We start from the raw sequence: 23,830 nt of genomic DNA on the forward strand, positions 1-23,830 counted from the left end.
GTTCCTGGCAAGATTCCGTTTGCATCTGTTTCAAAGTTGTATAAATTAACTCCATTGAGGGGAGTGGAGTTGTAGCATTATGCATCTCAGCTGAACATTCTAACGCGTTTGGATGGTCTCTGACCTCATCTTCAATCCCATTTTCAAATTGGGTTGCATAATAGTCCCATTTAAGCTGACTTGATTGACTGTAATCTGAGGTGAAACCTTTCTCTTTGTCTGACCCTCTTGCACTCCTTTTCTGTGTGCGAACTGGAAGGCGTTTTAGTGTATCAAATGTCATCGGAGGGCTCCCACTCTCCCCTCCCATGAGATCGTCGTCAGTTCCATCCTTCTCGCTATTGTTAGATAGGTCCGGTTCCTCTGTCAGGGAATAAAATTTGTAAAAATCCGGAGTCGCTAAATATTTACCATCTCTCTGATTATTGGCCCCACATTCCCCCATTTCAGCCTGAATTCGGGGTGTCTCATCTGTGATTTGCACAGTATTAACAGTATTCATAGATTCTTGGTGAGCATTTATTTCATTTTTTGGCATCTCCTTCTCTAAACACAGTAAGCTCTCCATCAAACTTACTCCAGAAGGAGGAGATTTAGCTAACTCTGCCCTCTCTAGGACGGACTCTTTTACACTGGAGCCATCGTGATCCAATAACCCATCTGAGACAGCCAAATTAGTGACACAGTCCGTTATTTTTAATGTAGAAATGTTTTTACCTTTGTTTGCTGCTTTTTTCCCCCTAGGATATTGCCTAAACCCCGGCCAGAGAACAATCCTGGTACAGTAGGTTGCTTAGCTTTAGTAGGCATCTTGTTTGGGCGCTGTGTCCCATTCGATTTCTCACCGCAGGCTCCATCTTCCTTCTGTTCAGCGCAGCGCCTGTCACTCTGAGGTGAGTTCAGGCATTTCCCTTCTGCAATCGCACGCCGAGTCGTATATAATCCCTTAGCTCCTACGGGAGCATTGATGTCTTTCCCCATGGGTTTCGCTTTCGCCGGCATGTTACAGTGCTCACGGCTCAGCAGCTTCTGTTCTAGAGCTACAATGTTGCATCCAGCCACTGAAATTATAGTCTCTGTCAAGCTTCGCGTAACGGGGAAATATCGATTGACTCCGCGAGCTTCCGCAGCACCTTTTGCCTGACGCCGGGTGCCACAGAAAAGAGCGTCCACACAGCCCGAGCCATCAGGGATACGAAGCTCGGAACCCTCATCCATCCATCCGTAGATCAAACGGAGAAACAATCAAGGAGTTCCTGCACTATGGCTCCGGGTACGTTTTAGAGCATTCTTTTTTTTCCCCCCGTTTTCCTTATGATCTCCCTCTCATAGTCTGGTACACATCACGGCAGGCAGGGAGAGCGACCTCGCACAGCACTCAAGCAGCCGCCATCTTGTCGGGATTCTCCAGAAACCCCACCCGAGAAGGGTAGGGGGTGTGGGTGGGAAGGGTGGGGGATGTAGGGATAATAGAAACCAAGGGGAAAATGGGGGAATTAGTTGCACTGGGTTGAGTATGGATTTCAGGAGTTTATATGTGTTATTTGGTGATGTAACATGCTGTGGAATTATAGTCTACCTTGCTTATGAGTTGACTTAGGATTGCATCCATTAATATTTGTGGGTTAAATGACCCCCAAAAAAGAAGGAGAGTTAGCCTTGATGTTCAATTTCTGAGGGCAGATATTCTTTGTGTCCAAGAGACTCATATCGAAGGTTGTAGGAAGGGTTTTTAGAGATAGCGGGATACCAACTCATCGCTACTACTACACAGGAAACACGGACGAGAGGGGTGGCGGTATTGGCACGAAAGGGAATGGGCAGCTTTCTGCTTTCACTTGTAGATAAGATGGGCAGATGGGTAATATTGCAATGCTGTTTTGGGAATAAAATGTTTACTCTCTGCTCGGTATATGGGTCGGTGCTCGATGACCCTGCACTTTTTGATTGGTTAAATGTAGAGCTAGTGGGATGGCCTTTACCTCTGGTTCTCTGTGAGGATATGAATATTAACTTAAATTGCCAGGCTGCCACTAGTGGAGGGATGATATATCAAGGTCATAAACCAAAAGTTTTTAAATCACTGTCACAACTTAAATATATGTACGGGTTAGTGGATGTTTGGCAGCACAGAAGGGGAGCGACCCAGGGTATACTTACTTCTCTGCACCACACCAAGTGCAAGCAAGATTGGATTATTTCTTTATGTCGCAAGAGCTTTTACAAGAATGTATGATAAGTAAATATCCCAAAGTAATGTCAGACCACAATCCCCTGGTGATTGAAATACATTTGGGGCTTCAAATCCATCAGAAACGCTGGACATTCAATAGAGCTCTATTGAGTGAGGAGGGATATTTTCAACAAATGGGGGAGTGGATTCCGCTGTTTATAACTGAGAATTTGGGGAGCGCCAATGTTAGTATTGTGTGGGATACATTAAAAGAAGGGGTTAGGGGAGAAACATCAAGATATGGTTGGGAGGCGCAAAGGAAAGATAAAGCCCTGCTACAGGCTATGTATAAGGATTTGGGGAAGACAGAAACTGACTTGATAGAGGCAATATCTGCTGGGGCAAATGCAGTGGCAGCCCAAGTAAAAATTACTATTGCTAGATCTGCTATTACCGAGATATCTATTAAGAAAGCGGCTGGTAAATATACAGCCTGGCGGAGCAAGTTGTATGAGAGCAGTGAGAGGGTGGGTCACTTATTGGCAGTTCGGACCAGGGAAAAGACGATACAAACACGGATTAGCGAAATCAGGGATCCTATTGTGGATATGGTAAGTGAGCCTGATGCTATCATTTCTGCACTTAAAAACTTCTATCAAAAGCTTTATACCGTAGATGTTCGGGCTGGGGACCAAGAGATAGAAATTTATCTAAGGGGGCAAATCTTCGAACAGCTATCTCCAGAGGAAAGAGCTGATTTGGATAGGCCATTTACAGTGGCAGAAATATCTGAGGATATTGACTCCATACCATTAGGTAAAGCTATGTGGACTGACTTAATACCTGGAGAGTTTTATAAGAAATTTAAGACACAGCTGATGACACTTATGCTGGAGGTTTTTCATAGAGCACAAAGGGACTTGTTAGCCCCCGAGCCTTGGAAAAATGCCAATATTATAGTTTTCCCGAAAAAAAGCAAATTCTTAACAGAATTGGGCTCATTCCGGCCAATCACGCTGGTTAATAGCGATACAAAAATATACTCTAAGATCTTGGCAAATAGATTATCTGGAGTTATTAAAAAAGCTAGTTTCTGCTTGTCAACACGGATTTGTCCCAGGAAGGGGTACGACGGACCATATCCGTCGTATAATTTCGCTGTTTGATTATACAAAGGTAACAGGAGACCCTATGGCTGCAATACTACTCGACGCTGAAAAAGCGTTTGATAGGGTCTCCTGGCCCTTACTATGGGCAATTATGGAAAAGAGGGGTCTGGGTAAGGGGTTTATTTATCAGATGTATGTATCAGAATCCCACGGCAAAAATAGCTTCAATGGGTCTTACATCTGATATAATAAAAATTACTTGTGGAACACGTCAAGGGTGCCCCTGTTCCCCGTTATTATTTGCTTTATATATTGATCCTTTAATTAGGAAAATAACGGAGAATAATAGAATACAGGCCATTCAATCTATTGGAGGAGACACCACGATCCTAGCATAGGCTGATGATCTCGCCATAACAACGGCTAACCCACTGGAGGCGATTATTGAGGTAGAAAAGGAATCTAAAGTATGGTAAAATCTCAGGATATTATCTTAATAAAAATAAAACGAAGATTGTTAAAAACTCTAGAACAATCTTGAATGATGTACGAGTAGTGGAGAACGCCAGGTATCTTGGAGTTGAGATTTCTGCTAATGTGGATGAAATTGTGCAAGTTAACTTTGGGCCTCTACTACAAAAAAAACAAAGCAGATTTTAATAGAATGAATTGTTTACATCTAACACTTTTAGGAAGGTGTAATGCTATCAAGATGCTCTTTCTGCCTAAGATTTTGTATTTTTTTAGAGCCATCCCATTTGAGATAAATAAGACATGGTTTTTGGCTTTTAACCAAATAATCTCAAGATTTCTGTGGGCTGGGAAACGTCCCCTTAGAGCACTAAAATATATGACCGTATCTAGAAATCGGGGGGGTGGGGGGGAGGTGGTCTGTCCCTAACCTGCAGATTTACTACTGGGCAGCTGCCTTACAGCAGATGTCTGAACTATTAGGAAAAGAGATGGCGGAAACAGAAGAAGCGCCATACAATTCTATATATAGGTTATTATTAGGGGCAGAGGCCCATGGTTACCTTATGCGCCATATTGATTATGCGTATTTTAAAAGAGAGAAATTTAAAACTATGCTGGGAGCATTTAAGGTTTTGATGGCAGTCAGGAAGAAATAAAAAATAGGTAGGATACACAGATATACTCCCTTGGTAGATAATTATTTATTGCCGGAGATCCTCCGAGATGGATATATAAAAATATTTGGCAGGACAAAGGAGTGAGGTATATTGGTGATCAGATGGGGGATAATTCAATACACAATTTGATGTATTCAAGAAGAAATTTGGAATTGGTAATCTGCATTTTTTAAATTTTTTTACAGATAAGCAATTACTTATCCAAAAAAGCAATTAATGGACTTCCATTGCTAGATTTCATATTAGGGGGCCCCTTACATATAGCAAAACTGTAAAATACTTAATGATATATTGGAGGACGATCTTATTAAACACACTAACCGCTGGCAGGAGCTGGTACAAGCAGAGGTAGGGGAGTGTGAGGATTCTTTATTGCTGAGCCAGACTGCATTCTTCTCGGCTAGTCTGCAAGTACAATGCTTTAAGACCCGGCTTAATCTGTATATTACTCCAGTGCGGATCTCCAAATGGGGAGGCTCTACCGGCATATGCTGTTCTCGCTGTGGATATTTTGCTGCAGATAGTGTACAAATTTTTGCAACTTGCCCTCGATTATCAGCTCTGATTAACGAGGTGGGAAATTATATTAAGCTTATGCTGGGGTTTGAGGTAAATCTTACACCACAAGTAATTATGTTAGGCATAAGTAATCAAGAAATGAGAGAACCAAATCGAACTTTGCTTTTCACGGCTATGGCAGTATTTAGGCTATGCCTGGCTACTGTACGGCTAGATAAGGAGCCAACTGCAGTACACTTCTGGCTGGGAAAACTACTAGCTACCTATCAATGGGAAATGGCGGTATACTCAAGGAGGCGGGCCAAGGTCAAGAAAAAAGGACTAGAAATCTGGTCTCCAGTAACCAATTGGACGAATGAGGTTAAGCTTTAATTTAAGTTTTTTGGAACATATAATTGGAAATAGGGATATAGAAGATAAGCTTAAAATATATATATATATATATATATATATATATATATATATATATATATATATATATATATATATATATATATATATATATATATAATTTTATGGATTATTGCAAAATAAGATTTGACTAAACAAAATTCCTTTTGGTTTCGAAGGGGGGACGGGGTGGGGGTAGGGATAGAGGGGGGAGGGCGTAAAGTCAAATACATGGCATGTTGTACATACATATTGAAATATAAGAATGTATGTATGTATTTGTTGCAAGTTTATTATATGTGCTAGATGTCTAAAATAAAGATTTAAAAAAAAAAGGTTTCCCAGGCTTGTGTGATACCCAAATTTCCGGTTCCGTGTTCCTGACCACACTTATTTCAGTCTCTACACATCCCTTGTTTCCAACTTCCAGGTCGCCACCCTAGGCAGAGAAGACGATTTCCAACACCTGGATATTTGGCGTTAGACTAATGGCATGACCCAGTCTATAAGGAAAATGCCATTTACCCGATAAGCATCTGTTCATAGCGTGTGATGCTGTAGATTTACTAAGCATACTCCTGCCATCTACTGTTGGGCTCGGACATTTGCAAGTTGTTTATCTTCAAAGAAGTCTCTCAAGAAAGAAACAGTACGACTCCTATTCTTGGTGTACATTGCACTTGGGTTTGGACTCCATGGCAAATTGTTTACACACAGCACATGGTCGTATGAATGAAGTGTCGACGTAAGTAAGATGAGTGAAATGCAATGTGTGGTGAAAATGCAGTAAGTAAGAGACCTGCAAATAACACAGGCTTCCAGAGAGGAGAGCAGGCACATGTGAATCTACAGCACTACAATCAGATGTTTACAGGGTTAAGTAGCATTTTGTAGCAGGTGTGGCTGTAGAAGCACAAGCTTAGCATAGACTGCAAAGTAGTCCCCTCCAGAAGCAGTGGCAAGCGTATAGATGATGCTAATATCTGGAACAAGGTTCTTAGCACAGTTTGGCAAACAATGGCCAGTTAACGGACTAAGAAAGGTGGGTAGGGTTGTAGAAGTGTCTTCTTAGTAGGATATAACCAAGGAAGGCCATGGTCTCTCCTTTCTTATGAGTTGTAGCAGGTTTGGATACATTTAACTGTGCGCCTATCTAAACCTGTCTTGGAGATGGGATGCTCTCAGTAATGCTCTTCAGCAGTAACAAAGAGACATTCAGATTTACGGAAAAACTTTGTTCTGTCAATGTAATATATATGGGCTCTTTTGATATTTAATGCGTGCAACACTCGCTCCTCAACCGATTCCGGTTGCAAGAAGTAGACTGGGAGCTCTATTGTTTGGTTAAGGTGGAAGGGCAACACCACCTGAGGAAGTAGCTTGGAATTGGCTCTAGATCAATCCTTGTGGACCTGTATAACGTTTTCTTGTAAAGCGAGTGCTTCCAGTTCGCTAATGTGTGTGAGAGGTAATGGCCACTGGAAGGCCACATGCCAGAAGAGGAAAAGAAGGGGGTATGGATGCAGAGGTTCAAAGGGTGGTACCATGAGTCTTGTGAGGACTACATTGAAATTCCACAGGGTAAAAGGAGAAACTCTAGTAAGTATAACCATCCGGAGATTCTCCGTGAAGTCCTTAACAACTAGAATTCTAAAGGGATGATTATTCCCTATTCTGTAAGTAGACTGCGACTGCAGCTAATTGTAAGTGTAAGCAAATGAAAGTATAGGAAAGGACTGTGTTGGACCTGTCAGCCCTAGGGTGGTCTCCCCTTCTATTTTTGTATCGTGCCTCATTTTTTCCACCCTCATTTTTATGTTGGACTAGGTCTCCGGGCGCCTTTTCATTGCCAGACAGTGTTAAGGTGCAGGTGCTCCCTTCTCCCAAGATGGCTGCCACAGACCCCTGCTACTGCAGGGTGGTCGTTTTTCATAGTAGCACCCTAGCTGCCAGGAGCTGGCTGGGACCCACAACAATGTTGCGACACCAGCCCGCCTTTTTGTCCCATAGGTAGAGTGGGGAAGCTCCTGGAAGATGCTGGAACCTTCTAGAAGTGAGGTGGGGTTTTACTTTTGCCGCCTTGGCTAGAGGTCACCTGACCTAGGGCTACTTAAGAGTGGGAGGGAAACTTTTGTGGTGAGTTGGCCATTGGGGTGAAGCAGAGCTGGAATAATCCACCAGGAGTGTAGGCGGTAGGGCCTAGCCAGGGACTTATGCCTCTGAGAGTGACAGGATTTAGGTACTGCCTCTTAAGTGAGTGAGGTGCCCTGTGAATCCCACTGATCTTGCCCAGTAGTAGGAGGACCCAGAGACTCTCTGCCAACCTGGCTAGGAAGGACCTAGTCGCCCTCTCCATCCCTACCCCTGTAACAGAACCCCTTAAGGGCGCCAGATACATCTGCGCCAAAAGACTTCATCTGTCAACTGAGAACTGAAACCTAACTTTAAGAACTGAGACTGCATGACAAGAGCGAGCTGTAAGCCTTGAATGCCAGAGCTGAGACTGCGTGTCCAAGCGACCCTATTGAACGAAATACTAAGCCGATTGCCAAGTCACCGGGGATCGACCAGGTACTAGCGCTGTGACCCCCGCGCTCCCTGCCCTGGTCTGGGACCCCCGGCAGCGTGCTCCGCTGAGCACTGTACCCCCATCCTTAATTTGAGCCCCCCCCTGCGACGACGAAGCCAGCGCGCTCACCGCCGCGGCCTGGAGGAGTGCCCTGCTGTGTCGCGAGGCCCAGGCGAAGTCCGGGGCCCCGTCGCTGCCGTCGCAGCCGTGTGAGGAAGTGCGCAAGGTCGGGGCCGAGTTCCCCCAACGTCGTGAGGATGGACGCCTGCTGACGCCGAGACGGAGGTAAGCCCGGAGGCCGAGATCCCCCCTGGTGCGCCCCCTGCTGGTCTGGAAACCACACCGCACTTGGCCCGGGTTGTCCCCTCCGTGGGAGTCCCCTCCCCTGCCTGCGCGACGGAGAGACCCCGCCGAGGGATCCTGTCCGTGTCCCCCCTTCTGTAATACTGAGCGCGGTGCTCTGTGAACTGCACCGGAGCATAGGGACCCGCTCCTCAAGTCCGGTCACCCTCCCCGCTGGAAGCCGCCCAAAGAACTGACTGACATTACCCTCGTGTGGCGCTTCACGCCATCGACCCTGCTTCCCCAGCCGGAGAGACCAGGAATGCGAGTAGCGCACTGTGTTATATGCTCTGCTCGAAAGTAATTACCTGCCAAGGAATGCGAGTAGCGCATTGTGTTATATGCCCTGCTCGAAAGTAAATTACATGCCAAGGAATGCGAGAAGCGCACTGTGTTATATGCTCTGCTCGAAAGTAATTACCTGCCAAGGAATGCGAGTAGCGCACTGTGTTATATGCTCTGCTCGAAAGTAATTACATGCCCAGGAACGCGAGTAGCGCACTGTGTTATATGCTCTGCTCGACCGTAGTTACATGCCCAGGAATGCGAGTAGCGCATTGTGTTATATGCTCTGCTCGAAGGTAATGATATGCAACTGATTACGAGTAACGCGTTGTGATAACTGTTCTACGCAAACGTTTCCACATGCAACTGATTGCGCGTAGCGCTGTGTTTTATATGCCTTGCTTCACAGTACTAGGGGCCAGTGGTCACGAGGAGCGCTCAGTTCGACAGGCGCCATGTTGATGAACCCACTGTTCCCCCTTACAAGTATAACGCTGTGTTAGACGGCCTGTTCAGGGAAAGACTTTACATAAGCGCGCACAGCGCTAGAATCTCCCGCATTTAACCAGCGGGCGTGGGTACATGAATGAGGTTAGGCACTGCATAGATATCCCCAAGAGTGTCGCATGTACTGAACGATGGTATTACCTTGTTATTTCCTGAACTGCAACTGACCAGCTATACTTGGATAAACTTGAAGTATTTGCATAATTTAAACGGTGTGGCGTCCCTTACTGTGTGTGACTCTAGTCCATGAGAAGCGTGTGGTGTATGGTTGCTTAACACATAGCCCTCTGGTTGCCCGACCGGCTCGCGCCACGTTACCGCCCTTAGGGCCTGGTGACCCCAGGTTCCTACAGACTGCTTTTGCAAGAGGTAAAGAATAATGTTCTGGACAGAAGGTTATAGAGGGTCGAGGGTCTTCAAAATACAGCAGTGAACAAACCTTTCCAGCTTTTTAGCATAACGGACCCATGTAGCGGGAAGTCAGTTTTCCTTTAAAATGTACATTCATGGGGAAGGTTGAGGTACTGAATTCTAGGCCCTAAGGTGCCAAATCACAAGTTTAAGCTGTACAGGATGTGGAGGCCGGACTTGACCCTGCATCTGAGTGACAAAGTCCAAACGGAGCAGGAGGCATTCACAAGGGCGGACTGACATCCCCAAGAGAATGGAGTACCAAGGTGTTTTTGCTTACCTCCACTAAATTTGAACCTACAATAACCGATAAAACCTTACAAAAGGAAACAGTCCTTATCAGTGGAAACATATAAACACTGACAAAACCTGCACCACTACAAACTAAAATAACATGCAAAGAAAGGGAATTGTTTACAGAATGAGTCCCTTTTATTTCTTCCTAAACAGGCAAACACAATATAACTTTGTAGTACAAGGTAGTAGCAAGAAACAGTGGTCTAAAATCTGTTGGGTAGAGAGGTCAATACAATATTGCTTATTCTGCCTTTTGTTTCCTCCAGTTGTGTGTGCAGGGTTTAGAATCAAGGTTTAAGTCTGAGCTAATTATTTTTATACACTGCACATAATATATGGGAATAATGTTTTCACTGATATGTACTATCACATTTAGCCTCAGACAAAGAATGGTAAAAACCCTTTGCTATATCAGACCCTTTTTCTGACAAGTCAGTATTGATTAATGTCACCTGGCAAACGCCACGGGCTTCAACCATTCAGTGCAAGGTACAGTGACAGGTACATGTGTTAAGAGTGCTGTCATCATGCACATGGAATAGTGGTGCAAACATGACGCAAGACTTTCCACATAGCAACTCAATTCAAAGCTGCATGATTGCCCCATTGTTAAGCTTCCCCCAGGACTGCGTTCAACATGGAGACTCTGTGGAGGCTGCAGTTGGGATTGGGTAATGTTTATGGTGAACCTATGGCTGTGGAGCAGAGTAAGTACCATCTATGAGCAAGGTTAATGGGTGCGTGGAAACAGGAGTCTGTAAAACGGAGCGTTGTTACATAATTGAAGAAGCAATATGCCATCTTGTAGAGTTGTCAGGCAAACATTTTCTGATGATGATGTGAGGGCACCCACTCTGTGGCACCCTTCTGTAGAAGATTATGCATTTCTTCCAGAAGGATGGAGAGAGGTTCCTTGCTGAGAGCATGTGCATAGAATGGGATACTGGGAAGATTTGTATGTTGTTCAAAGCAACACCCACTACTCAGATGTGATTTCCTCCTAATGAGAGAAGAAATCATGTATCCTCCCTCGACAGGAGACAAGTGATTGAGGAATGTTGGGGGGGGTGGGGAGTAAGTCACTACCTGGAGGCAGTCGCTACTTTTCTACAATCACTTTTGACCTTACCCCTGTAGTAGCCTTTGTTGTAACCCCTTCCCGCTTGCAAGTCGAAGGGCTGCTGCAGCCTCTGGTAGGAGTGTGACTGCTCGGTGAAGTTGTTTTTGTTCCCCCTATTGGATGCTGTTTGCGTAAGAGGAATGCTTTGCAGTGCGGTCACTATACTTTGTTTTTTTTACTTTTCCAGCATTTGCGGCCTGAAAAGATGCTCCCGCTTTAACAGGAGCTTGTGGATACATTGATAGACCTCTGCTTGAGCCCTGAGATACAGTAACATGCGTGGCTCTTGGGAAAATTGAAGGCATTAATGTCCGTAGAGGCTATGTCCGTGCCACCTAATGCACAGCGAACACTGAAATGGATGATGATATTGCCCTTGGACACTGTTTCCTCCCCTCATTTCCTTGGGTGACATGCATGTCCACCCTACGAAAGGCTACAACTCTTAATTTTTTTATTTATTTATTTACTGCATTTTTATATAGCGCGGATTTTACCCGAAGGTGTCAGAGCACTGCACAATAGAACCAGTTACGTTACATGAGAGAAATGGTACAAAATATAATGTTACAAAAATAAACAGGAGATTAAAAGAGGTAGGGTAAAACCATATAGGCAATAACACAATATCAAACACACATATCACCTCATGATAGGCCAAAGTATCATCAGGAAATGAGGCTGTCACTAGATAGTGATACCAAAGGGGATGATGGAAGGCAGTTCGGGCAGGACTGTTCCCATGAGGCACAGGGTCAGACTGATTTGCATATGGCCATATCTGAACTGGGGTGGTGGAGTGAGCTAAAGAATGATGATGGATTAAACCCAGATCAGTTGACTGGGGGTGAGTGTTTGATTTGCTCAAACGCTCCATCCATCATCCCCTTTGGTATCGCTTTGTTCTCCCTAAGTTGGCAGGGTATGTCCAGACGTGGATCCCTTGCTCACTTTGCCACTGGATTCAAGATAGCCTGGCTGATGAGGGTTATGAACCCGAAACCGGTCCCAGGATGCTTGTTTCCGGTCCAGGGAAGACATGGCTTGGCAGTTCGGGCTGGACTGTTCCCATGAGGCACAGGGTCAGACTGATTTGCATATGGCCATGTCTGAACTGGGGTGGTGGAGTGACCTAAAGAATGATGATGGATTAAACCCAGATCAGTTGACTGGGGTTGAGTGTTTGATTTGCTCAAACGCTCCATCCATCATCCCCTTTGGTATCGCTTTGTCACTAGATAGTGGCATAAATCAGGATCACCTGGGTAGGTCTATATTATAGTTGTCCCAGAGGTCATCAATGGGAACTGGATGTGATTGGGATACACGGGTCCCCTCTGGAGACTCTGGTAGAGGCAGGGGGGTGCTGCGCATTGGCATGGAGGTAGGTGGGAGGAGTGGGTGTTGGTGGAGGTAGAGGTGTGGTTTGCTGGAGAGGGAGAGGACTGTCAGCTCTGTCCTTCCGCGTATTTGGTGCCAGCTTCTGGGAGGGAGGCTAGGAGGAAGGTTCCCCTTCAAAGGCCAGTCTCCTCATTCGAACAAGAGGTTCTGGAGGGGCAGGTGGAGGGAGCTTCACTGAGATCTTGGCTGTAACATGTGGACGAACAGGCACTTCTGCCTGGCATCGAGCTGATGCTGAAGTCTCTCAGGATAGGAACCTTGATGAACTGAGATCAAAGTGTCGATGGGGGCTGTGAAATTTGACTTTTAGGTCGTGCAAAATTTCAGCGACAATAGAGTCTTATGCACTGGCACAGAAGCCTTCAATGCTTGCTTTGAGTGGGACACAGAGTTCAGTGTTCTTGGAGAGGCTATGGCTCGATGGTTGAGGGGAGAGAAAACTCTTTGGTGGAAGTTGGCTTTGCTGCGGAGCCGATTCCTGGTGCCAACTGGAGATCAAATGTGACGGGGTCAGTGGCGTAGCCTTTGTTCACATCTGTTCTCCAGGCTTGATGTCCAACTCCCACAGCAGTAGTGCTCTACCTCATCATAGGACTTGTTTTGCAGCCCTGGCTTGGTGGTGTGGCCCTCTGGGGCTGATAGCATACTCCTGATCCTTGGCGTGGTCTTTGTGCAAGGACCTCTCTTAAGCACCAGCTCGATGACCTCCATTTTATTTAGAGTCTTCCTGGATCTGAAGGTGGGGCACAACGCAAAGGAGGCATCGTCGTAGTCATGGGACAGGCACAAGTTTCACACTTAGCACTAATCCACCCATAGGCTTTTTAAATTACACTGCGGGCAGTTTTGAAAGGGTGTCCACTTCATCACACGCACAGCATTCTCTGGTGATAGAGGACTAAAGACAACTCTTGGTCCTCAAAGGGCAGGAGCCCTTGTTGTCTGTGGCTTCTCTGACATTCTTCGGTGCTGTCAGAGTATTTATTCTTTGGGAGAGGAAAAGAATGGAGCATTGTTGAATCTGGCACAACGGAACGAAAAAGGACCAAACAATTGAGAACACAACAAACGTGGAGCCCACTTAGTATTTGTCTAAACTCAGGGAGAATAAACAGTCTAACATGAAGTCAGTGCCTATGGGCAATGTACACCAAGAAGAGGAGTTACAGCACATCATGAGACTGGAGAGACTTCTTCGAAGATAAACAACTTGCAAAAATCCAAACCCAACACCAGATGGCAGTGGGTTTGCTAACCATGTGTATCTACAGCCACCTATGCTACAAACGCTTACTTTCTATTTTAACATTCTTGGCTCGGGACATTACTCCCAGAAGACAAATCAGGGAACTGTGTAGCTTGTTCCTGGGGATGGATATTGTAACTTTTTCCCAATCGTCCACCAAATTTCCACACATTCATGCTATGTTATAATTGTTGGTGCCCCAATTTGGGGCAGTAACTAGGAATCTTAGTGTACGTCCTTTGTAATCTCAAGGGGATTAAAATGTTTTGTGCAAATAGTTAAATTCAGTACTTAATTCGAGCAAGTGGTTGCCGGTGGGTGCCACTGGCACACATGTTTGGAGAACGCAACTTATTTTATTTCATCTGACATTTTCCAAGAGCAAGAGAGAGAAAAACATACATACAGGAAAGAAGAGAAAGACAGAAAAATAGTTACAAATGGAAAAGACAGGAAACTGCAGGAGTGAGACAAAGGTGCAGAGTGTGTAAGGCAGTGTTTTAAAGAGGCCTGAGGTGGATTCAGCACTAGCAGCCTTGGTATTCGGCGAGCTGACATTTGATAACCCTGGTCGAGCTTCTGAGCAGCGCTTTTGGGCACTCTTTTTTTTTTTTTTTTAACAAATTAAGCACTGGTTAAATTAAATATATATTTGAGAATAGCGTTTCTGGAGACCTTCTTAGGAGCACGTCTAATCCTGTCTCACTCTAAATCTGTGAGCTCTTTACTTAGTGAGTCATCCCATTTAAGCGTGGTGTGCCCACAATTAACCTACCTGAGTGTCTTGTACAGCTGATTAATTGTCCTGTAGTGATCATAAATGATAGATGCACCACCCTAGCCATGTGGTGTTCGTCAATTCCTATTTCCCATATCTGTTAGGCTGCATGGGTGATCCAATGAACTGTCTCGCAACAGGTTAAATTCTCCCTCTAATTCTAGACATTTTTTCAAGTTTTCTCTAATCAACAAATCACCTATTTTGGTAATTCCATAATCAATTGTTTCACTATCCGTCCCATACCACTAAAAATGTGCAGAGGGATCCCTGAGGTGTATTCCTTATTCAACTTAGATGTGTTAGTGTATCTTAGCAACAATATCTTGCAGGAGGGCAAGGTGGTTGTCTTTGTCTCTGTGTACGTCCCACCGGGGCTACAGTCCACCACCTTTGCAGATTTGGGACGCCTCCTCCTTGACCTCCCGGGGGGGCTTCTGGTGGTTGGGGGGGATTTCAATGCGGTGGCTTCTGGGACTATGGATCGTCATCGCCCTAGGGACCTCCCCCGGGCACAGGCGTGGTTAGCGGGCCTTTTGGACACACTGGGATTGGTGGACTGCTGGCGTTTAAAGCATCCCACCCAGCTGCAGTACACCTTCCATTCGGGTGCCCATGGTAGCCTCTCGCGGCTTGATTATGTCCTTGTCCCTGCGGCCTATGCTGGGAGGGTGGGAGAGGTGCGCCATCTGGCGCGGGGTATTTCAGATCATTCCCCGCTCCTGTTGCATTTAGGTGTCTTCCCGAGGGGAGGGGGCAGGGTAGCCCCAATCAATGCTTGGTACCTGCGTGACCCCACTATTCGTGCTGACCTGATTAAATCATTGCAACGGTATTTTGAGGAGAATGTGGGGTCCGTCCCGTCGGCTATCTCCCTGTGGGAAGCCTTCAAAACAGTTCTCAGAGGGGAGGCCCTCTCCTTTATCTCCCATGCCCGCAGACGCGCACAGGAGGAGGTGACCCGGGTGGAGGCCGAAATTACTGAATTGGAGGGTGGTCTGGGGAGTGGGGTGACTGACGCGGCGCTGCATGTCCTACACCTTAAGCAGGCGGCCTATAGGGCCCTCGTCACGGAGGCGGCCAGGGGTCTTAGCAGAGAGCAACAGGGGCGACTGTACGATGTGGGTGATAAGGCTGGCAAACTGATTGCGTGGTTGGATAAGAAGGAGAGAGCTAGTCGTGTGGTCCCGCTGATTGAGAGGATGGATGGTGTACGAATTACTGAGCCGGAAGGCATTGTTTCTTGCTTCGCGGATTATTTCCGCGAGGTATATTCTCCGGTCTCTCCCTGCTCGGAGGAGGATTCCCATGCCCTGCTGCGGGACATCGCGCTGCCCTCGCTTTCAGTGGAGGACAGGGATTCGTTGGATGCCGCTCCCACCTCGGATGAAATCGCCCTCGCCATACGCTCGGTCGCCTCGGGCAAGGCCATGGGCCCGAATGGCCTTCCTATCGAATTGTATAAGCTGCGACCGGATGTACTGGCGCCTCACCTCCGCGCGATGTTCCTTGCGGCCCACTCGCGGGGCTCCCTCCCGCCGGACCAGCGTCTAGCTACCATCGTGGTTATCCACAAGGAGGGGAGACCGCGAGACCGGGTTACATCCTATCGGCCGATCTCGCTCTTAAATGCGGAGCCTAAAATCCTCGCCAAGGTGCTTGCCAACCGGCTGGTCGGCGTGGTGGGCGATCTGGTCCACCAAGACCAGTCCGGCTTTATTCCCCATCGCAACACGGCCCTTAACCTGCGGCGCTTGCACGGGGTGCTCGCGCGTGTTCCATTCGTGCGGGAGCCGGCCATCTTGGCGTCCTTGGACGCCACCATGGCGTTTGACACGCTCGAGTGGCCGTACATCTGGGCGATGTTGGCGAAATTTGGATTTGGCCCGGGATTCATCAGCTGGGTCAAATTGCTGTACTCTGACCCATTGGCGCAGGTGGTGGTGAATGGTCGAGTCTCGGCCCCATTCGTGCTGGGACGGGGCACGCGACTGGGTTGCCCCCTGTCGCCGCTCCTGTTTGCACTGGCCTTGGAACCCCTGGCGGAGTGGCTGCGGTGGCACCCTTCTATCCGTGGTCTCCGTTGGACCCCTGAGTATGAGGACCGCGTGTCCCTCTATGCCGACGACATCCTGTTGTACTTAGCCTCCCCGCGTAAATCACTGATTGTCCTGGTCGATATTCTGCGCTCCTTCGGCCGTAACTCAGGTCTTGTCATCAACTGGGCTAAATCCTGTGTCTATGTGCTTTCCGGGGAGGCTCCTGTTCTCCCGCGGGGCTGCTCGATCCAGATTGCCTCGCAGGGGTTTCGTTACCTGGGCGTCTATATTACGCTGGACCCGGTGGCCCGCTACGAGCGGAATTTGCTTCCCCCCCTCCAGCGCTTGAAGGAGGACGTCGCGCGCTGGCGGCGCTTGCCGCTTTCGCCGCTCGGCCGGGCGGCATTGTTCAAGATGATGTCATTACCACGCTTTCTGTACGCTCTCCAGAACTCGATGGACCTGGTCCCGGCGCGCTACTTCCGTGAGGTGGAGAGTTTGCAGCGCCGCCTGTTCTGGGACGGGAGGCCGCGTATAGCCCTGGCAAAGTTGACGCTCCCGTGGTATGACGGAGGGATTGCCCTCCCGGATATTAAGCGGTATTACTGGGCCTCCCAATTAGCTGCAATTAATCACGGCCTTTACGGGCCCGCCTTAAACCCGGCATTTGCAATGGACAAGACGCTCCTGCCCGGTGGCGATTACAATCGAGCGCTCTACACTAGCGTGCCCGATTCCCGCCTGACGGGACCCACGCGTGTCATGGTGCGAGTATGGCACGCGGCCAATGCAGCTATGGGATGGAAGGACCGTTTGACCCGGGCGTCACCGTTGTATGCGTCTGAGAGGTTGGGCTCCCTATGGACCTCGAAGGGCTTCGATAGGTGGGACACGATAGGCATTAGTACAGTGGGGGATCTCTGGACGAGGGGAGGATTCAAAACATTCGAGACACTGCAGGCGGAGTTTCAGCTGCAGGGCAGTGAATACTTTCGATACCTGCAGGTCCGTCACGCACTGGGTTCTGTCTTCCCAGACGTGGCCGCCATCCCGGAGTCCTCCCCACTGGAGGATAGAGTGCTAGATGGCCACGTTCCGGACAGCACGATCTCCCTCATCTACAAGAAGTTGATTAATGACCGCTCGGGCTTACTGACTGGGCTCCGCGAGGCTTGGGTTGCCGATGGGTTGGAGCTGGACGACGAGGACTGGATTTCCGCGGTGGCCTCCCCGAAGGAGGTGGCCATCCCGGCTCGCCTTCGCTTCGTCCAGCTTAAGATACTTCACCGGGTGTACATGACGGGGCCAGGGCTTCTGCGTATGGGCTATGCCGAGGATGGACTGTGTAGGCGTGGGTGCGGTGCATTGGCGACTTTTTTACATATTCTGTGGGAATGTCCGAGGGTGGAGCGATTCTGGCGTGGTGTGCATGAGCTCCTGCGAGCGGTTACGCATGTCGTGCTGGTGCCTGAAGCGAGGAGATGCCTGCTGAATGTGTGGGAACCGACCGACTACTCGGTTCCGCAGACGCGATGGGTGACGCTGGGTTATATGATTGCTAAACGTGACATCGCTCAACTGTGGGGATCCCAGAGGCCCCCGGCAGTGTCGGCCTGGAAAGAACACATGGATTGGTGCATGTTCCGAGAGAAGGTGGTGTATGTGGCGCGGGGTAAGCCTGGGGCGTGGCTGAAGGTGTGGGGCCCCTGGAACGCCTACCGTGGGGGTATTTGCGAGCCGCCATTGTTGCCTCCCGCTTCACCAGTTCCGTCCCCCTAGATGACCCCCTCCCTCAATCCCGGGCACAGTGTTTTCCCAGTCCCGGACCTATTCCCCTTCCCCTCCTTCGATTTTAGTGTATGGTTGGGGTCCCCCCATTTGAGGAGCATATGTTGTCACTTTCGCTCTCGGGTTGCCTTGCGGGTGTGGTTTTATGTTGTTGTGTTGTATAAAACGAAACCGTATTGTGGGCTCAGAGTCATGTGGCTCACGTTGTTGATACCTCCTGCTTTAGCGTCTCTGTAACGCCAAGTGCCTTATTGTATATATGTCAGTTATTTTTGTCACTTTAGCGGCCGGCCGGAAGGTTGTAGGCCCATACCTGTATATATTTGAGATTGTAATAAACGGTTTCAAAAAAAAAAAAAAAAAAAACAATATCTTGCAGAAGCAATCAGTAAAGGCAAACCTAATTTCTATTATGTAGCCCCACAAATACCTAACACTATTGAAGTATTTCTAATTTGTTTATTGAGTAATTTAGTATCTGGTGCCTTAGGTTCTGTCATCCATCTTGCTGTCCATTGTAGCTGAGCCTCCAGAAAATATAGTTCTAAGTCAGGTACTCCAGCACCACCCATCTTTATTGGGAGTTTAAGTTTGTATAATGCCACTTTTTTCCTAACACCGCCCAGATTATCACTCATCCCCCATGCCAGTAGTTACATTACCGCTGCAAAAATTACAGGAGACTGTGGACCCCTCCTCCCGATGGGTTCCATTAAAAATGTCCCACCTCTCCGAAATATTTACACCTTGCAGAAGTTGCCCCATATAATATCTTGAGCCAATCAACGACATGCTCCTCAAATTGCTTATAGCATAGCGTGGGATAAACATGCTCCCAATTAAATATATCAAAGAATGTTTCCATGTCACTGGCACTGCTTAATGGTTGTCACAATTTTACATGTTCCCCGTGATGTGAAACAAGCTCTTCAAATTATATGACATACCCTCCCATGAAAAAATAAAGCCTGATCGAGATGTATTAATATTGGTACCATCCTAGGTAACACAGCGTTCAGGATCTTGCTCAATTATCATCAGTTTGAGCATGGAGAGGGGGCTGTATGAAGTCATGTTTAGTGAATCTCGACCTGGCATTGGTAGTACTCGAATAAGTATACTTCATCTGCTTCCTTTGCTGAATCAGGCAGACTACCTGCATCCCTGGAGGTGTTCTAAAGATTTAGATGGGACTTGACTGAAGAAGTCCTGGAGTGTGAGTAGGAATAATGCAAGAGACTCCAGGAGCGGTCCCAAGAACTCTCACGTGAACGGAACCTGGAGTGGTGCAGAGTCACATGGGAAGTGGCCAAGATCTTCATAACCCACTCGCGGATGGCCTAAGGGTTCATGGCTTTACACTGCGGACACACGACACAGAGTTGTGGTACCTTTCCAGGCACCACAGACTCATAACGTGGGGGTCCATCACCAACATCTGTCGATGACAGGTGCCACAAGGCTTAAACCCGGTGGGTTTCTTCAGGGACATCTCTGAAAAAAATGGAAGAAAGGCACACTAGACTTCAACAAAACGTTGAAAGAAATCTGTCAAAAAGTGACTATGGGGAACTCGGTCCGGATCCACACTGATGGCGCTGAAAAGAACGAACTGAGGTCAGCGCGCTGGGATGGCCCCTATGTAGGCGCTGCACACATTACTTCTGGCGTTGACCACACCAACGACACCACACAGAGCTGAATGATGCCCCCTTACCAGCAGGCAAGGGGATTGTCAAGAACAGTCCAGGCCCAGTCGGACGCATGAGGAATATTCTAAGGAAAGGAATCTTTGGCTAGAAGTCTCTATCAGATTACAACAGTGGTGAGTGGTCAAACTGTCTTTTTAAATATTCAACAGCTACAGTTTTCCCTATCCTGTGTGTTGATATGACAAACATGTCTTATCTAGTATGAAGGTCGTGAACAGTCCTATTTGGATGGGCCGTTTACCACGCATATGCACTTTCCAGTCAGTTAGTCGCAACCTAATGTCATGTGCTTATTTAGGCTCCAGATAGTGGAGAAAATGATCTATCCTAGTGGTTATCGACAATGCAGCAAAGTCACCACCACATATTAATGGGTTCTGTGTGCCATTCAGAAGCAAGGGCCATTACTTATGTAAAAAAAAAAAGAGCAGGTGCTATGTTGGCGGCGTATACAACCACCAAGCCTTGTGGTTGTCTGTACATTTTACCCCTAAGCTACACATGAGACGTTCCAGATCTGTTATAGGATGCTCACAAACAATGCAACACCTGGTCTTATTCATACAAGAACTCCTCATAGGCTGAATATCTAGTGTGATAGATTTGGCCTCTCCAGTATCTTTGTGGTTTTCCTCAGTGATGCATCTCTTGAAAATTGCTATTTGCTCTCCTTTACATTTTCATGACTTTTATGCCTTTTTACCAACCTAAACATTTTGCTTACATTCTAGGTTATCAAGATATATTTAGTTTCTCCAGTCATAGTTATTCCTTTGAGCGAAAGTCTATAATATTAACAAATTTTACTTGATAAGGAGATAATGGTAGGGCTGTTGTTCCATTACTTCAGCTCTTAACTCAATTTTGGGACAACTTTTTCTCCTGGGCCCGATTCAACATCCTTCCACTGAACTCACCCCAACCTATGAACATAATAACTTCAAAACAATCTGTCACTAGAATCTGTATACTGTATCATACAGCCTGGCAACCTGAAATGTAAAAGTAGAAAGAAGAGCAAAGTTGAAGAAAAAGTGGACTTACAGGTCAGCCATAACAGACATTACAAATGTATCTCAGCAAACTACTCCTTCTCGAGCCAGGTTATTGCACTGTTCAGTGGCAGGTTCTGCCAGAAATGTTCAGTCCTGGTGTCAGGTCAATATATCAGTTGTCAGTGGGATCATCACTGGCATTTCAAGAATGCTGTAATCTTATAATTCTGATCCTGAAGAGAAATCTCCCTAACCGCTGGGGCCATGACTTTCTTCATCTTTCTCAGTTCCCTGTGCAGAGTTCTCGAAAAATGTCCAACCTTGCTGCTTTGTCCACCACAATGTGTTTCTCAATTCCTTCTTTACTTAATTGTCTAAACAATCCATCGGTTTGCTGCTCCATCTGTAAAAAAGTGGGATTTACCACCCACTAATATATTCAGTTTTGCTAACAAAAAAATTACTTAAGCTCTGCCTCTCGAAGCCGCCTCTTTACTGCTATAAAGTTGCTATGTGCATTCTATACAGCAAGTGCATATTCTGCAAAAATATGCACAGTTGAGTTACACACTGAACGATTGGAACTGCTTGATGCTCCCTTTGCAGTACTGCATTTTGATCTCTATAATTCAAAAACTGCGCAATAATAGGACATGGCCAGACTCCAGGAGCACGGAGGGAGGATTAACACTCTATATGCCCTCTTGACTGTAAAATATCTCGACCAGACCAGCAATCTTGCATTCCGCTGAGGGTCCCTCTCTATTCCCAGGCATCCCCACTAAACAGATGTTGTTTCTTCTATGCATCCTACAGTATCTTCTGCTCTATACTCTACGAATATGATTTGTTTTTGCAAGTACTAAGCTTCTTTTTGCAATTTTGACAACCTCAGTTATTTAGGCTTCCACATTCGCGAGTCTGTTGTATCTATTATTCGTTCCTTTCCAGTTCTGGCATCCTGCAAAGGTAGATGGATACAGCCAAAGGTGTTGCCAGATGCTTGCATATATTGAAAGTCTGGACTATGGAGTACTGGGAAGGTGGCAGCAACCATCTTCAACGTCCCAGTATGGCCCAACAACTGTGCTTCGCTCTCAGCCCTGGAAGCCCTGTGTTTTCCCATGGCGGTGGTCAGACACAATATTCTAGCTTCTCAGTGAGGCAGAGAATTTATGGGCCTTTTGCACAGGACAAATATTTTAGTAATGTTCACTTTAGTGTCCGCGCAGTTGCCATTCTATGGCCCCTTCACTAACTCCAACAGACTACACGTAAATCTGCCTTTATGGTCAGTGAGCATAGGGCACGGATGCAGAAAATTCTGCTTTTATCCTTTATTAAGTTCCTGTTGCAGTGTATCATTCAGTGGGTCTATATAGTCTCCAGTATGAATATAGGCTGGACCTTAATGTTCTCAGTATACAGCATCACATCACAGAGGTCCCCAAGTAAGCATACCATGTGTGAGGCTATTTTCCCACTCCAATGCTCATCAGCTGCCTTCGAAGTACAGTTGGAGTGACATCATTCTGTAAGCTGCCAAGCTGCCCTGCTACTTGCCACTCTACATGGGCATCTAGATCAGTTGCCCTTGTGTCATGACATGACAGCATTAAACGTCCCACCATCTCTCATCAGGGAAACCTTCTCCATTTTATCTCATATTCTCCTGGGGGAGGACTGCAGCGAGACCCTATTTTTTCAGTGCTGAACCAACCCTCTTTCAGGAGGCCAATGCGGCTCGAGTGATAAGTCTGGGCTTTTGACAGGGGATGATATTTTCCTGTTTCTGTCACAGCCAGTGATCGGGCCCAATCCGTGGCCTCAGGTGCTCCTTCCCCCAAGTCCTGCATTCAGTATGTGGCTTGTGTACACAGTAGGCCGTGGCTCTGCCACCTTCAAGATGGCTGCATGCTGCTCTGAAGGATGCCGGGACTGTGCCACATGAGCCCCTCTGTTGCCATCTCCAGGGATGTTAGGCTGGCCCAGACTAGCTTCCGGTGTTTGCCTGCTAAGCACATCCTGCTTTTTCCGGATCACTGCCACCATGTGAGCTGGGACAGTCTGCCCTGCAATCACACCCTCCTTCACCTCCCTTATATTTCTACAGTCCTGCCTTCTTTAGGTTCTTTTCTAATGTATTCAAAGAAAACTAAGTAATATTTATGAGAAAAAGTTACAGCTCATAGGGTCATGATCATAACTTAGCTTTTATGTAGCACACTAAATTTGAAGATAAACCACCACTGCGAAAACTAATAAGCGTGCATAACGAAGCCTGCTAGTTTTAAAAGTGTTCCTAATTGTTCTGGTAGGTTATTTTATAGTTAACATGCTTGTGATAGAAAGGCTCATCCTTCCGCCCTACTCTATATAATCTTGAGAGGCAATACAAGCTGGTTTCCATTCGACCATAAGGTCCTGCGTGAATGATGTACAAGTAGTCAAATCCCCATTAATGCCCTTGTGTATCCTTCTAGAGGGCATTTAACTTCTAGCTTTCTTTCAGTGTTAGCCAATGCTGAGAACAAGAAGCACTAGAGATATGATCTCTGGGAGCCTTGTGTGTAACTACTTGTACTGCCGCATTTTGCAGAACCTGTAGCTTTCTTAGTCTCTTCTTTGCGGACCCAATCATCAATGAGTTGCAACAATCTATTTTCCCTCCAAGTATGGGTCTTGCAACTTTCTCTCTCTCCGGCTCATCTAGAAATGGCATACCAGTGTAAAGTAAACTCAGGTGATAATTATGAGCCGCAAAGACGGTATTTGTTTGGGAGTACGTGGCATATGAGAATAAAAATAGCACACAAAGGTTTGACATTGCTCCTTATAGGGATGGCCAGACTGCTGATCTTAAAAATGTGATCTATTGTTTTAATTCTCTTCGGAGAGCAATCAGGAGCTCAGCCTTATCGTTGTAGGACTTAGCTAGTTTTTGGACATCGAAGGTGAATACTACCAAAAATATGATTGAACCAGATGTTATTAGACA

At 46.8% G+C, this 23,830-nt stretch overlaps 1 protein-coding gene across 2 annotated transcripts in view; it reads right to left on the reverse strand.

Moving 5' to 3' along the window:
• LOC146796740 (hexosaminidase D-like) overlaps positions 1–23,830 on the reverse strand; it is a 326,342-nt gene that overhangs the window by 197,808 nt on the left and 104,704 nt on the right. The gene's annotated exons all lie outside the window — the stretch shown is intronic.

The sequence above is a fragment of the Triturus cristatus genome, chromosome 10 (assembly GCF_964204655.1).
Source record: "Triturus cristatus chromosome 10, aTriCri1.1, whole genome shotgun sequence".
Classification (NCBI taxonomy): Eukaryota; Metazoa; Chordata; class Amphibia; order Caudata; family Salamandridae; genus Triturus; species Triturus cristatus.